Source organism: Staurois parvus, unplaced genomic scaffold (assembly GCF_062004578.1).
Source record: "Staurois parvus isolate SC_StPar_1 unplaced genomic scaffold, SC_StPar_1.0 ptg002790l, whole genome shotgun sequence".
In the NCBI taxonomy this organism is placed as follows: Eukaryota; Metazoa; Chordata; class Amphibia; order Anura; family Ranidae; genus Staurois; species Staurois parvus.
This window is the reverse complement of record NW_028320586.1, coordinates 34,343-49,714: the sequence shown is the minus strand read 5'-3', so window position 1 is coordinate 49,714 and position 15,372 is coordinate 34,343.

The window sequence follows — 15,372 nt, the reverse complement described above, 5'->3', positions numbered from 1 at the left end:
GCAGCCCCTGCATCCCTAACAGACATACCCCCCTGTGCAGTCCCCGCATCCCTAACAGACATACCCCCCTGTGCAGCCCCCACATCCCTAACAGACATACCCCCCTGTGCAGCCCCCACATCCCTAACAGACATACCCCCCTGTGCAGCCCCTGCATCCCTAACAGACATACCCCCCTGTGCAGCCCCCGCATCCCTAACAGACATACCCCCCTGTGCAGCCCCCGCATCCCTAACAGACATACCCCCCTGTGCAGCCCCGCATCCCTAACAGACATACCCCCCTGTGCAGCCCCCACATCCCTAACAGACATACCCCCCTGTGCAGCCCCCACATCCCTAACAGACATACCCCCCTGTGCAGCCCCTGCATACCTAACAGACATACCCCCCTGTGCAGCCCCTGCATACCTAACAGACATACCCCCCTGTGCAGCCCCCGCATCCCTAACAGACATACCCCCCTGTGCAGCCCCCACATCCCTAACAGACATACCCCCCTGTGCAGCCCCCACATACCTAATAGACATACAATCAGATATTACCCCCAATACATGCACTACCACACCTCACTGCTAATGGACCGCACACACCGCACTCCCAAATATTGCCAAACACCTGCACTGCACCTCACTACTACCCTACCGTGCATGCCGTACTCCACCCAATCCCCCGTGCAGCCCCAGCCTCCTACATACCTGCACCATGTTCCAGCACCACGGACAGCAGCACCGCACCTCACTGCTAAAATCACAGGCTGAGCAATCACGGCTCTATTCCAGCATCCCCAATACCTGCACTACCCTCAGAGGATGCTGAGCAATCACAGCTCTATTCCAGCATCCCCAATACCTGCACTACCCTCCGAGGATGCTGAGCAATCACAGCTCTATTCCAGCATCCCCAATACCTGCACTACCCTCCGAGGATGCTGAGCAATCACAGCTCTATTCCAGCACCCCCAATACCTGCACTACCCTCCGAGGATACTGAGCAATCACAGCTCTATTCCAGCATCCCCAATACCTGCACTACCCTCCGAGGATGCTGAGCAATCACAGCTCTATTCCAGCACCCCCAATACCTGCACTACCCTCCGAGGATGCTGAGCAATCACGGCTCTATTCCAGCACCCCCAATACCTGCACTACCCTCCGAGGATGCTGAGCAATCACGGCTCTATTCCAGCACCCCCAATACCTGCACTACCCTCCGAGGATGCTGAGCAATCACCACAATACCTCACTGCTAACAACAGCCCCAGACTCAGTGTGATCACAGGACCGTTCCAGCACCCGGCTATCCTGTTCCTGGATCCACCTAGATCCATAGACCCCCAAGATTCCCGTACCCCTAGATCTATAGACACCCAGGATTCCGGTACCCCTAGATCTATAGACCACCAAGATTCCCGTACCCCTAGAACTATAGACCCCCAGGATTCCGATACCCCTAAATCTATAGACACCCAGGATTCCGGTACCCCAGAACTATAGACCCCCAAGATTCCCGTACCCCTAGATCTATAGACCCCCAGGATTCCAGTACCCCTAGATCTATAGACCCCCAGGATTCCGGTACCCCTAGATCTATAGACCCCCAGGATTCCGGTACCCCCAGATCTATAGACACCCAGGATTCTGATACCCCTAGATCTATAGACACCCAGGATTCTGATACCCCTAGATCTATAGACACCCAGGATTCTGATACCCCTAGATCTATAGACACCCAGGATTCTCCTACCCCTAGATCTATAGACACTCAATGATTCCCGTACCCCCAGAATCATAGGCCCCCAAGATTCCCCTACTCCAAGATCTATACATCCACATGATTACCGTTCCCCTAGATCTATCCATTCCCAGGATTCACATACCCCTAGAACTATTACTATCCCTGGTAACTCTGTGAAGCCTTCTATAAACTTTCCCCATATACCTGCACCCTCTGTACACACCCTAAATCCCTTGTATCCCGCACATCCCCTGTATCCTTCCTGCACCCCTTGTATCCCCATATCCCCTGTATCCTTCCTGCACCCCTTGTATCCCCATATCCCCTATATCCTTCCTGCACCCCTTGTATCCCCATATCCCCTATATCCTTCCTGCACCCCTTGTATCCCGCACATCTCCTGTATCCTTCCTGCACCCCTTGTATCCCGCACATCCCCTGTATCCTTCCTGCACCCCTTGTATCCCCATATCCCCTGTGCATCCTCATATACATCATACCCCCTGCACCCCTAAATCTATAACATACTCTGCACCCTCTCTATCCAACCTACACCCCCTGTACCCCTCTCTATCCACCCTACAACCCCTGTACACCCTCTGTATCCACCCTACACCCCCTGTATCCACCCTCTATATCCAGCCTGCACCCTTTGCATCCACCCTACACCTCTTGTGCACCCTCTGTATCCACCCTACACCCCCTGTATCCCTTGCACCTCCTGCACCCCTAATATCTCCTGTATAACATATATGCCTACACCCTCAGTATGTACCCTACACCCCCTGTGCTCCCGCTGTTTCCACCCTACACCCACTGTATCCCTTGCACTTCCTGTGTCCCCAATATCTCCTGTACCCTATATATGGTAACACCCTCTGTATCCACCCTTCACCCCCGGTACACCCTCTGTATCCACCCTACACCCTCTGTATCTACCTTACACCCCTTGTACACCCTCTGTATCCACCCTACACCCTCTGTATCCATCCACCACCCCACACCCCCGTGCACCCTCTGTATCCATCCTACACCCCCTGTATCCACCCTACACCCCCTGTATCCGCCCTGTGCACCCCCTGTACACCCTCTGTATCCACCCTACACCCCCTGTATCCATCCTACACCCTCTGAATCCATCCTACATCCCTTGTACCCATTCACCACCCCCTGTATCCACCCCACACCCCCATGCACCCTCTGTATCCATCCTACACCCCCTGTATCTACCCTACACCCCCTGTATCCACCCTGTGCACCCCCTGTACACCCTCTGTATCCACCCTAGACCCCTGTATCCATCCTACACCCTCTGAATCCATCCTACATCCCTTGTACCCATTCACCACCCCCTGTATCCACCCTACACCCACTGTGCACCCTCTGTATCCACCCTACACCCCCTGTATCCACCCTCTGTATCAACACTACACCCCCTGTATCCACCCTCTGTATCCACACTACACCCTCTGTATCCACCCTACCCCCCTGTATCCACCCTACACCCCCTGTATCCACCCTACACCCCCTGTATACATCCACCGTCCCCTATATCCACCCTACACCCCATGTGCACCATCTGTATCCACCTTACACACTCTGTACACCCCCTGTATCCACCCTACACCCCCTGTATCCATCCTACACCCTCTGAATCCATCCTACATCCCTTGTACCCATTCACCACCCCCTGTATCCACCCCACACCCCCATGCACCCTCTGTATCCATCCTACACCCCCTGTATCTACCCTACACCCCCTGTATCCACCCTGTGCACCCCCTGTACACCCTCTGTATCCACCCTAGACCCCTGTATCCATCCTACACCCTCTGAATCCATCCTACATCCCTTGTAGCCGCATGCATACTTCCTGTACCCCTCTTGTACACTCCATGTATACCTTCCGCACACCATCTGTACTCCCTGGTACTTCCTGTATACCATCTGTACCCCCTGTATACCATCTGTACCTCCTATATACCATCTGTACCTCCTATATACCCCCTGTATACCATCTGTATCCCCTATATACCCCCTGTACACCATCTGTACCCCCTGTACACCCCCTGTATACCATCTGTACGCCCTGTATACCATCTGTACGCCCTGTATACCCTCTGTACGCCCTGTATACCATCTGTACGCCCTGTATACCCTCTGTACGCCCTGTATACCATCTGTACCCCCTGTATACCATCTGTACCCCCTGTATACCATCTGTACGCCCTGTATACCATCTGTACGCCCTGTATACCATCTGTATGCCCTGTATACCCCCTATATACCTCCTGTATACCATCTGTACGCCCTGCATACCCCCTGTACCCCCTATATACCCCCTGTATACCATCTGTACCCCCTATATAACCCATGTATACCATCTGTATGCCCTGTATACCATCTGTACCCCCTATTTACCCCCTGTATACCATCTGTACCCCCTGTATACCCCCTGTACCCCCTAAATACCCCCTGTATAAAATCTGTACACCCTGTATACCCCCTGTATACCCCCTGTACCCCCTAAATACCCCCTGTATAAAATCTGTACACCCTGTATACCCCCTGTATACCATCTGTACCCCATATATAACCCCTGTATACCATCTGTACCCCCTGTATACCATCTGTACCCCCTGTATACCATCTGTACCCCCTGTATAACCCCTGTATACCATCTGTACCCCCTATATACTATCTCTACCCCTATATACCATCTGTATCTTCTGTATACCATCTGTACCCCCTGTATACCATCTGTACACCATCTCTACCCCCTGCATACCCTCTGTACCCCCTATATACCATCTCTACCCCCTGTATACCCTCTGTATCCTCTTTATACCCCTATATACCATCTGTATCCCCTGTATACCCTTTGTTCCCCCTATATACAATCTCTACCCCCTGTATCCCCTATATACCCCCTGTATACCATCTGTTCTTCCTCTACACCATCTGTACCCCTTATATACTATCTCTACCCTCTGTATATTATCTGTATTCCCTATATACCCCATGTATACCATCTCTACCCCCTGTATACTCTCTGTACCCCCTGTATATCATCTGTATCCCCTATATACCCATTTTTCCATCTGTACCCCCTATATACCATCTGTATCCCCTATAAACCCCCTGCATACCATCTCTACCCCCTGTATGCCATCTGTACCCCCTATATACCATCTGTACCCCCTATATACCCCCTGTATACCATCTGTATCCCCTATATACCATCTGTACCCCCGTATCCCCTGTATACCCCCTGTATAACATCTATACCCCCTGTATACCATCTGTATCCCCTATATACCCCCTGTATACAATCTATACCCCCTGTATACCATCTCTACCCCCTGTATACCATCTGTACGCCCTGTATACCATCTGTATGCCCTGTATACCATCTGTATGCCCTGTATACCATCTGTATCCCCTATAAACCCCCTGTATCCCCTATAAGCCCCCTGTATACCATCTGTATCCCCTATATACCCCCTATATACCATCTGTATCCCCTATATACTCTCTGTATCCCCTACATACCCCCTGTATACCATCTGTACCCCCTATATACCCCCTGTATACCATCCGTACCCCCTATATACCCCCTGTATACCATTTGTACACCCTATATACCCCCTGTATACCCTCTGTATCCCATCTATACCCCCTGTATCCCATCTATACCCCCTGTATACCATCTGTATGCCCTGTATACCGTCTGTATGCCCTGTATACCCCCTGTATGCCATCTGTATCCCCTATAAGCCCCCTGTATACCATCTGTATCCACTATATACCCCCTGTATACCATCTGTGCCCCCTATATACCCCCTGTATACCATCTGTATCCCCTATATACCCCCTGTATTCCATATGTACCCCCTGTATACAATCTAAACCCCCTGTATACAATCTAAACCCCCTGTATCCCCTATATACCCCCTGTATACCATCTGTATCCCCTATATACCCCCTGTATTCCATCTGTATCCCCTATATACCCCCTGTATACCATCTGTATCCCCTATATACCCCCTGTATACCATCTGTATCCCCTATATACCCCCTGTATACCATCTGTGCCCCCTATATACCCCCTGTATACCATCTGTATCCCCTATATACCCCCTGTATTCCATCTGTATCCCCTATATACCCCCTGTATACCATCTGTATCCCCTATATACCCCCTGTATACCATCTGTGCCCCCTATATACCCCCTGTATACCATCTGTATCCCCTATATACCCCCTGTATTCCATCTGTATCCCCTATATACCCCCTGTATACCATCTGTATCCCCTATATACCCCCTGTATACCATCTGTATCCCCTATATACCCCCTGTATACCATCTGTATCCCCTATATACCCCCTGTACACCATCTGTATCCCCTATATACCCCCTGTACACCATCTGTATCCCCTATATACCCCCTGTATACCATCTGTATCCCCTATATACCATCTGTATCTCCTATATACCCCCTGTATACAATCTATACCTCCTGTATACCATCTGTATCCCCTATAAACCCCTGTATACCATCTGTATCCCCTATATACCCCCTGTATACCATCTGTATCCCCTATATACCCCCTGTATACCATCTGTATCCCCTATATACTCTCTGTATCCCCTATAAACCCCCTGTATACCATCTGTATCCCCTATATACCCCCTGTATACAATCTGTATCCCCCGTATACCCCCTGTATACCATCTGTGCCCCCTATATACCCCCTGTATACCATCTCTACCCCCTGTATACCATCTGTATGCCCTGTATACCATCTGTATCCCCTGTATACAATCTGTACCCCCTATATACCCCCTGTATACCATCTGTATCCCCTATATACCCCCTGTATACAATCTGTATCCCCAATAAACCCCCTATATACCATCTGTATCCCCTATATACCCCCTGTATACAATCTGTATCCCCCGTATACCCCCTGTATACCATCTGTGCCCCCTATATACAATCTGTACCCCCTGTATACCCTCTGTATCCCCCGTATACCATCTGTGCCCCCTGTATACCATCTGTACCCCCTGTATACCCTCTGTATCCCCCGTATACCATCTGTGTCCCCTGTATACCCCCTGTACCCCCTATATACCTCCTGTATACCATCTGTACGCCCTGTATACCATCTGTACCCCCTGTATACCATCTCTACCCCCTATATACCATCTGTATCCCCTGTATACCCTCTGTATCCCCTGTATACCATCTCTACCCCCTATATACCATCTGTATCCCCTGTATACCATCTGTACCCCCTATATACCATCTGTACCCCCTATATACCATCTGTACCCCCTATATACCATCTGTACCCCCTATGTACCCCCTGTATACCATCTGCACATCCTGTATACCATCTCTACCCCCATTTATCCCCCCTGACCCTCCAGTATGTGGACATATTCGCCTCCCCGCGTGTGTTTTCCTGCCACCCCCGGTCTCCCCGCCCTCCCGGTGCTGTGTGGGGGAGGGGACCCGTGTCTCTCACCAGCGGCTGCATCTCGGAATGGACGGTGGGCACCTGGAAGCGATCTATCTCCTCCATCATGGTGCCGCTCTGCGGGATGCTGAAGAGTAGGAGGAGGCGGAGTCTGGGCGGAGCGCACCAGGAGGCGGGTCTCAGCTCATCCCCTCCCCCCGCACTGACTCAACAATCCTTCCACGGCCTCCGAAGGCAGGGGGCGTGGCATCACGTATCAGCATTCAGAGAGTAGGTGTGGCACAAGGTCTCAGTATTCTGTTGTAGGCGTGGCACTACGGCTCAGTATTCAGTGAGTAGGTGTGTCAAGGCGCACATCGGTATTCATTGAGGAGGCGGGACACAGCTAGCAAAATGGGCGAGGCCTCTCGGTGACAGCTGTTGGAAGGGGCGGGGACGGCTCTGACAGCACAGTAAAGGGCGGGGTCGATGTGACCGAGTACAGGGGCGGGGCCATCCGTGACAGCTGAGTGGAGAAGGTGGGGCCGCGCTAGCTGGCTGGTGACGTAACTGCCAGCGGTTGTCATGGGAATGGAAGGATGAGGAAAGTGGTACCTAGGCCTTAGATGGGTCTGAGAAGCGAAAGGGCCACACAGGGCCCTAGGACAGGAGTCATTCACACAGAGCAACCAATCAGGATCCATCAGGTTCTGCCCTGACTTGCTGGTTGCTATGGGTTACCTCAGCTGGGATGTGACCTGACAGGGCCCCCAGCCTGATCTCCATGGAGACGTATTAGGTCAGCGTGAGCTCTGGGGCAGTTATAGACTAAATCAGGGGCCCCTGACAGGCCCTAGGTGTAAGGACAACGTGAGACAGCAAGGGGGCGCCCACAGAGTGGAGTAGTCTGCAGGATCGACCTCCCAACAGAAGATGGTGCTAGAAGGAGAGATATGGAAGATATGCTGGTCCTGGGATGGCCCTGGATTGTGGGGTGGGGGGGGGGCTATACACTAAGTCATTGGCCCCAGGTGTATGGACTACATGAGACAGCAAGGGGGCGCCCACAGAGTGGAGTAGTCTGCAGGATCGACCTCCCAACAGAAGATGGCGCTAGAGGGAGCAATACGGAGGATATGCTGGTCCTGGGATGGCCCTGGATTGAGGGGTGGGGGTGGGTGATAAACTAAATCAGGGGCCCGGACAGGCCCTAGGTGTAAGGACAACGTGAGACAGCAAGAGGGCGCCCACAGAGTGGAGTAGTCTGCAGAATCAACCTCCCAACAGAAGATGGCGCTAGAGGGAGTGATACGGAGGATATGCTGGTCCTGGAATGGCCCTGGATTGTGTGTGAGGGGAACTATAGACTAAATCAGGGGCCCCAGACAGGCCCTAGGTGTAAGGAGAACGTGAGACAGCAAGGGGGCGCCCACAGAAAGTGGAGTAGTCTGCAGGATCGACCTCCCAAGAGAAGATGGCGCTAGTGAGAGTAAGACGGGTGATATACTGGTCCTGGGATGACCCCAGATTGTGTGTGTGTGGGGGGGGGTTATAGACTAAAAAAGGGGCCCCAGACAGGCCTCAATAGTGTAAGGACTACATGAGAAAACAAGGGGGCGCCCTCAAAAATTGGAGTAGTCTGCAGCATCAACCTCTTAACAGAAGATGGCGCTGGTGGATGCGATACGGAGGATATGCTGGTCCTGGGATGACCCTAGATTGAGGTGGGGGGGGGGTTATAGACTAAAGCAGGGGGCCCCAGACAGGCCCAGTAGTGTAAAGATTACATGAGACAGCAAGGGGGCGCCCTTAGAAAGTGGAGTAGTCTGCTGGATCGACCTCCCAACAGAAGATGGCGCTGGTGGGGGAGAGACAGAGGATTAGATGTGCAAAATGAAATAAATGTGTTTTGTCTCCATTCGTTAAATTCGTTTAATTTTTCGGAATTTATCTTGTCGATTTGAATTCGACCAAATCCGAAACTTCTAACAGATTCGATGATAAAACGTTACAATCCGTCATCCAGAATCCACCTGTGTCTGATGGTATATGGGCTACATTTCTATTGCAGCAAAATTTTCACAGTGCCTTTGTTGATCACTTCTCACGTCACCATAGAGCGGCTCACAATTTTTGTAAAGTATTTTAGTCTTTTCTAATCTATTCTATTCTACTCTTTTCTATTCTAATGTGTTCTGTTCAAATTCATTCTTTTCAACATTTGAATTTTGGAAGGCAGCTATATTCTTTCTATTTTATTCTATTCTATTGTTTTTCTATTCTATTCTTTGATGCTCTATTCTAATCTATTCCTTTATTTTCTATTCTAGACTTTGCTATTCTATTCTAATCTATTCTATTCTAATTGATTCTATCCTATTTCTTTATTTTCTGTTCTATTTTTTTCTGTTTTCTTCCAATATTTTCTATTCTATTCCTTTATTTTCTATTCTATTGTGCTCTGTTTTACTCTATTCTTTTCTATTTTATTCTAATCTTTTCTCTTCTATTCTTTGTTTTTCTATTCTAATCTTTTCTATTCTAACCTTTTTTATTCTTTTCTATTTCATTCTTTGATTTTCTATTCTATTCCTTTATTTTCTGTTCAATTGCACTCTGTTTTACTCTATTCTTTTCTACTGTATTCTTTGATGTTATATTCTAATCTTTTGTATTCTATTCCTTTATTTTCTATTCTAGACTTTGCTATTCTATTCTAATCTTTTCTATTCTATTCTAATTGATTCTATCCTGTTTCTTTATTTTCCGTTCTATTTTGCTCTGTTTTATTCTATTATTTTCTATTCTTTTCTTTGATTTTCTATTCTTATCTTTTCTATTGTTTTCTATTCTATTCTTTGATTTTCTATTCTAATCTTTTCTATTCTATTCCTTTATTTTCCATTCTATTTTACTCTATTCTATTCTAATCTTTTCTCTTCTATTCTTCGTTTTTCTATTCTAATCTTTTTAATTCTTTTCTATTTTATCCTTTGATTTTCTATTCTAATCTTTTCTATTCTATTCTAATGGTTGTATTCTTTTCTGTTCCTTTATCTTCTATTCAATTTTTTTCTACTGTATTCTCTTCTGTTTTTTTATTTTCTATTTTGTTATTTTTTCCCCTATTCTTTTCTATTCTATTCTTCTATTTTCTATTCTATTCTTTTCTATTTCTTTATTTTCTGTTATCTTTTATTCTATTCTTGTTTTCAAATGGTTTCAAACTCGAATTGATTGGAATCTCGGACGGATTTTGTTTCGTTATTTCAGATTTGTTTAAATTCGTTAGTATTGTAATTAATAACAATGGAAAATTTGTCCGAATTTTGATTTGGAACAAAACGAACGGCAGATGTCTGCAGAGGATATACTCACCTGGTCCTGGGATGGCCCTGGATTGTAGGGCAGGAATAGTCTAAGGCCGGCCACACACGGGTCGATTTACGAACGATTTTCGTACGAAAATCAGACCTAAGAATAATCGGCCGATTTTCGCTCTGTTAGTGGGGCGATGGCATCGACCGATTTTCGTGGTGCCTCCCCATTTCGTTTATCGGGCATGCTGGAAAATTTGTAAAAAACGACCGATTTTCGAAATCATTGGTGGCACAAACGGGTTACAGAACAAACAACGTTTTAGATTTTTGATCGAAAAATCGTTCGGGATTCAACCCGTGTATGGCCTGCATTAGGCTAGGTCCACACCTAAGCGTTTTCCGGTGCGTTTTGCACATGCAGTACAGGCCATTTCACATGATTTCCTATGGGACGCGTTCACATCTGCATGTTTTCTACCCGGTGCGTTTTTTGAAAAGGGTCGGGGACTTTTTTAACAACTTCCCGTCCGGCCGTTGTATATAAACAGCCGGACGGTGGCAGTGCAGGGGCGGGTGGACGTTTAGAAACTACCTCCCCGCACCCTGCTTGTGCGCAATCCCTGGGAGCGCGCAGCACCGTGATCCGGTGCCCGCTGTGTCCTCCAGAACACCGATCGTCGGACGGGACCTCTGTACGAGGTCCCGATCATGTGATCACTGATTGCCCAATCAGTGATCACATGCAGAGTAGTACCCAAGATGTCACTTCTGATATCATTGCTTACTACGTGTGAAATCTGTGAATCATCACAGAGATCACATGGTACAGGGCTATTCACAACAGTCTTGTACCATGTGACAAGCTGTGACCAATCACAGCTCACACAGTAGTTCTCAATGGCTTGGCTTTTTTTTTTTTTACTAAAAAGATAACTGAATACATTTTGGCCAATATTTATGATGAAATAATATTTATTTGCAAAATTTCATAAGAAAAACACTTTTTTTCAATATTTTTGGACATTTTCATTTATATAGAAAAATAAAAATCCCAGCGGTGAATAAATACCACCAAAATAAAGCTTTATCTGTCTCAAAAAATGCTAAAAAATTCATATGGATACAGTGTTGCATGACCGCACAATTGTCATTCAAAGTGTGATAGCGATGAAAGCTGGCCTGGGGGGCAGGAAGGGGGGTGAAAGTGTCCGGACTGGAAGGAGGGGGAAAGTGTCCGGATTGGAAGGGGGTGAAAGTGTCCGGACTGGAAGGGGGTGAAAGTGTCCAGACTGGAAGGAGGGGGAAAGTGTCCGGATTGGAAGGGGGTGAAAGTGTCCGGACTGGAAGGGGGTGAAAGTGTCCGGACTGGAAGGGGGTGAAAGTGTCCGGACTGGAAGGGGGGGGGGAAAAGTGTCCGGACAGGAAGGGGGGAGAAAGTGTCTGGACTGGAAGGGGGTGAAAGTGTCCGGACTGGAAAGGGGGTGAAAGTGTCCAGACTGGAAGGGGGGTGAAAGTGTCCGGACTGGAAGGGGGTGAAAGTGTCCAGACTGGAAGGAGGGGGAAAGTGTCCGGACTGGAAGGGGGGGAGAAGTGTCCGGACTGGAAGGGGGGGAAAGTGTCCGGATTGGAAGGGGGTGAAAGTGTCCGGACTGGAAGGGGGGGAAAGAGTCCGGACTGGAAGGGGGTGAAAGTGTCCGGACTGGAAGGGGGGGAAAGAGTCCGGACTGGAAGGGGGTGAAAGTGTCCGGACTGGAAGGGGGGAAAGTGTCCGGACTGGAAGGGAGGGAAAGTGTCCGGACTGGAAGGGGGTGAAAGTGTCCGGACTGGAAGGGGAGGAAAGCGTCCGGACTGGAAGGGGGTGAGAGCGTCTGGACTGGAAGGGGTTGAAAGCGTCAGGACTGGAAGGGGGTGAAAGTGTCCGGACTGGAAGGGGGTGAAAGTGTCCGGACTGGAAGGGGGGGAAAGTGTCCGGACTGGAAGGGGGTGAAAGTGTCCGGACTGGAAGAGGGTGAAAGTGTCCGGACTGGAAGGGGGTGAAAGTGTCCGGACTGGAAGGGGGTGAAAGTGTCCGGACTGGAAGGGGGTGAAAGTGTCCGGACTGGAAGGGGGGGGGGGGGAAAGTGTCCGGACAGGAAGGGGGGAGAAAGTGTCTGGACTGGAAGGGGGTGAAAGTGTCCGGACTGGAAGGGGGGGAGAAGTGTCCGGACTGGAAGGGGGGGAAAGTGTCCGGATTGGAAGGGGGTGAAAGTGTCCGGACTGGAAGGGGGTGAAAGTGTCCAGACTGGAAGGGGGTGAAAGTGTCCGGACTGGAAGGGGGTGAAAGTGTCCGGACTGGAAGGGGGGGGGGGAAGTGTCCGGACAGGAAGGGGGGAGAAAGTGTCTGGACTGGAAGGGCGGAAAAGCGTCCGGACTGGAAGGGGGTGAAAGTGTCCGGACTGGAAGGGGGTGAAAGTGTCCGGACTGGAAGGGGGTGAAAGTGTCCGGACTGGAAGGGGGGAAAGTGTCCGGACTGGAAGGGGGGTGAAAGCGTCTGGACTGGAAGGAGGGGGAAAGTGTCCGGACTGGAAGGGGGGTGAAAGTGTCCGGACTGGAAGGGGGTGAAAGTGTCCAGACTGGAAGGAGGGGGAAAGTGTCCGGACTGGAAGGGGGGGAGAAGTGTCCGGACTGGAAGGGGGGGAAAGTGTCCGGATTGGAAGGGGGTGAAAGTGTCCGGACTGGAAGGGGGTGAAAGTGTCCGGACTGGAAGGGGGGTGAAAGTGTCCGGAGTGGAAGGGGGGGAAAGTGTCCGGACTGGAAGGGGGTGAAAGTGTCCGGACTGGAAGGGGGGGGGGAAAGTGTCCGGACAGGAAGGGGGGAGAAAGTGTCCGGACTGGAAGGGCGGAAAAGCGTCCGGACTGGAAGGGGGTGAAAGTGTCCGGACTGGAAGGGGGTGAAAGTGTCCGGACTGGAAGGGGGGAAAAGCGTCCGGACTGGAAGGGGGTGAAAGTGTCCGGACTGGAAGGGGGTGAAAGTGTCCGGACTGGAAGGGGGGAAAGTGTCCGGACTGGAAGGGGGTGAAAGTGTCCGGACTGGAAGGGGGGTGAAAGCGTCTGGACTGGAAGGAGGGGGAAAGTGTCCGGACTTGAAGGGGGGTGAAAGTGTCCGGACTGGAAGGGGGGAAAAGCGTCCGGACTGGAAGGGGGTGAAAGTGTCCGGACTGGAAGGGGGGTGAAAGCGTCTGGACTGGAAGGGGGTGAAAGCGTCCGGACTGGAAGGGGAGGAAAGCGTCCGGACTGGAAGGGGAGTGAAAGTGTCCGGACTGGAAGGGGGGGGGGAAAGTGTCCGGACTGGAAGGGGGGGGGAAGTGTCCGGACAGGAAGGGGGGAGAAAGTGTCTGGACTGGAAGGGGGGAAAAGCGTCCGGACTGGAAGGGGGTGAAAGTGTCCGGACTGGAAGGGGGTGAAAGTGTTCGGACTGGAAGGGGGTGAAAGCGTCCGGACTGGAAGGGGGTGAAAGTCTCCGGACTGGAAGGGGGGGAAAGTGTCCAGACAGGAAGGGGGTGAAAGCGTTTGGACTGGAAGAGGGTGAAAGCGTCCGGACTGGAAGGGGGGGAAAGTGTCCGGACTGGAAGGGGGGAAAGTGTCCGGACTGGAAGGGGGGAAAGTGTCCGGACTGGAAGGGGGTGAAAGTGTCCGGACAGGAAGGGGGTGAAAGTGTCCGGACAGGAAGGGGGTGAAAGTGTCCGGACTGGAAGGGGGGGAAAGTGTCGGGACAGGAAGGGGGTGAAAGTGTCCGGACTGGAAGGGGGTGAAAGTGTCCGGACTGGAAGGGGGTGAAAGTGTCCGGACTGGAAGGGGGTGAAAGTGTCCGGACTGGAAGGGGAGGAAAGTGTCCGGACTGGAAGGGGGTGAGCGCGTCCGGACTGGAAGGGGTTGAAAGCGTCTGGACTGGAAGGGGGGGAAAGAGTCCAAACTGGAAGGGGGGGAAAGTGTCCGGACTGGAAGGGGGTGAAAGTGTCCGGACTGGAAGGGGGTGAAAGTGTCCGGACTGGAAGGGGGTGAAAGTGTCCGGACTGGAAGGGGGGGAAAGTGTCCGGACTGGAAGGGGGTGAAAGTGTCCGGACTGGAAGAGGGTGAAAGTGTCCGGACTGGAAGGGGGTGAAAGTGTCCGGACTGGAAGGGGGTGAAAGTGTCCGGACTGGAAGGGGGTGAGAGCGTCCGGACTGGAAGGGGTTGAAAGCGTCCGGACTGGAAGGGGGGGAAAGAGTCCAAACTGGAAGGGGGGGAAAGTGTCCGGACTGGAAGGGGGTGAAAGCGTCCGGACTGGAAGGGGGTGAAAGCGTCCGGACTGGAAGGGGGTGAAAGTGTCCGGACTGGAAGGGGGTGAGAGCGTCCGAACTGGAAGGGGTTGAAAGCGTCTGGACTGGAAGGGGGGGAAAGAGTCCAAACTGGAAGGGGGGGAAAGTGTCCGGACTGGAAGGGGGTGAAAGTGTCCGGACTGGAAGGGGGGGAAAGAGTCCGGACTGGAAGGGGGTGAAAGTGTCCGGACTGGAAGGGGGGGAAAGTGTCCGGACTGGAAGGGGGTGAAAGTGTCCGGACTGGAAGGGGGGAAAGTGTCCGGACTGGAAGGGGGGAAAGTGTCCGGACTGGAAGGGAGGGAAAGTGTCCGGACTGGAAGGGGGTGAAAGTGTCCGGACTGGAAGGGGAGGAAAGCGTCCGGACTGGAAGGGGGTGAGAGCGTCCGGACTGGAAGGGGTTGAAAGCGTCAGGACTGGAAGGGGGTGAAAGTGTCCGGACTGGAAGGGGGTGAAAGTGTCCGGACTGGAAGGGGGGGAAAGTGTCCGGACTGGAAGGGGGTGAAAGTGTCCGGA